Here is a 1794-nt window from a genome sequence, read left to right as displayed (position 1 = left end):
ACACTGACACACCTGGGAGGGTCACAAGGCTTCAGACCCCGTGACTAAGATATTCCGTCACCTACGCACAATCTCCGCTTGGTTCATCGTGGCCAGAAGTGATCGAGTAACAATCGCAATTCGGGGTAAATGAACGGAAAACACACCTTCCCCACGGTAAGACAACTACTCAAGTGTCACAATCAACACTAAGGATGCAAAACACCAATCCTCAATGTGTACATTTGTAATCCTTCAGTTGGATTTGTCTTCTGTTCAATCATAATTTCCATCCAGCTCATTGGGTTGTGTTTCGTAGGTCTCAGAGATGAAGGGTCAAGCTTTGACGATCCTGTCCGATGCCAACAAAAGCACAAATTTCTCTCACATTTCATCCACTTTTATATCATGTTGTCTTGAGCTAGTCCTCATTTCATTTACCAATCTGGGTTTGACTAAGTCCTTGTCTATTGAATTCAAGGCAAATTTATGTGATCAAAACAGCCAGTGATAAATCTCAACCTTTTTCTTGTCTTCTCTCATCTTTCATATCGTCCACTTCACAGATGAGGAACTATTTGGCTTTAATAGCATCTTTGCATTGTGGATGTGAAACAGCATCTATCCCAGGGGAACTCTTCTGGCAGCATAGGCTGACAGTTTTTGTCTTCTCAGGTTTAAACTAGTCCTCTTCAAAGCTTTCAGAGTAGAATCGTCAGAAAAAAACATTTCACTCAAGTAGTAGTTTGCTGCTTATGTGTAGATCGGCTCGTTTCTGGACTTAGGAGGGGAATCCATACCGGACCATGTTGACTTCTGCTCCTCGACCAGTTGAGCTGAGAAGGCAGTTTGTTGTCACACCAGATTTTAAAACTGAAAACGGTCCCACGCTGCTGGTAAGAGATCCAGCGTGTCCCCCTCCATGCTGGCACTATAGTGCAGCATTGGCTCCGGCTGCCTATCTTTATTGCTGTCTAAGTATAGTCCTCCCTCCTCTCAACCCTGCCATGCCTCTCTTTCTCTCGCTCTCTCTCTCCCTTAGGTCTATTTGCTGACATCCCAACACTCTCTCTCTCTTTCTCTCTCTCTCTCAGTCACATTCCTCTCATCCTTTAGCTACCCAGTCCAGCCCATTGGTAGAGCAGAGAGCAATGTTTCTCTCTCTCTTTCTCTCTCTCTCTCTCTCTCTCTCTCTCTCTCTCTCTCTCTCTCTCTCTCTCTCTGTGTGTGTGCTGGTACTCCCTGTCTCCTCCTTTTAGACTCACAACCTGGCGACTGCTGCTGCTGTTGGTGTTCAGAGTACACACTGACACTATAAAGTGTGTGAACTGGCGAAACAATCACTCAATTAATAAATATCTTTTATATTTTCGAATGCTGGTGAAACACAAGTCATTTTACACACAATTTTAAGCATCACCTTGGACTTTGGAAACTTGTGATGAGCATCTTGCCCGATTTTTAGAAATGTTATAGACCAAACTAGGAATAGTGCCTCACAGTTGTGTGCAGTTTACATCCATGTCTGTCCAGATTTATATAACATTTGTAGTGAAGACTTTGACAGAATTTAATGAGATCACCACAGTTTCAAGGTGGTGTGCACCCAATTCCCCTATTCAGTATCCGACCAAATGTGAAATATGGACACAATCTCCTCTTCTGACTTATGGTGCTGAATGATGGCCAGAAAAGTGTCATGATGTCATGGTGAAGTTGACCTTTGACCTTTTGGAGTCTTGATTTAGAGCCAAAATGTGTTTTGTGAGGGAACAGCAATCTTTGACCTTTGACCACCACATTCTAATCAGTTCA

The sequence above is a fragment of the Scomber scombrus genome, chromosome 21, assembly GCF_963691925.1.
Source record: "Scomber scombrus chromosome 21, fScoSco1.1, whole genome shotgun sequence".
NCBI classification, from domain to species: Eukaryota; Metazoa; Chordata; class Actinopteri; order Scombriformes; family Scombridae; genus Scomber; species Scomber scombrus.
Note: the sequence above shows the minus strand (reverse complement) of the source record.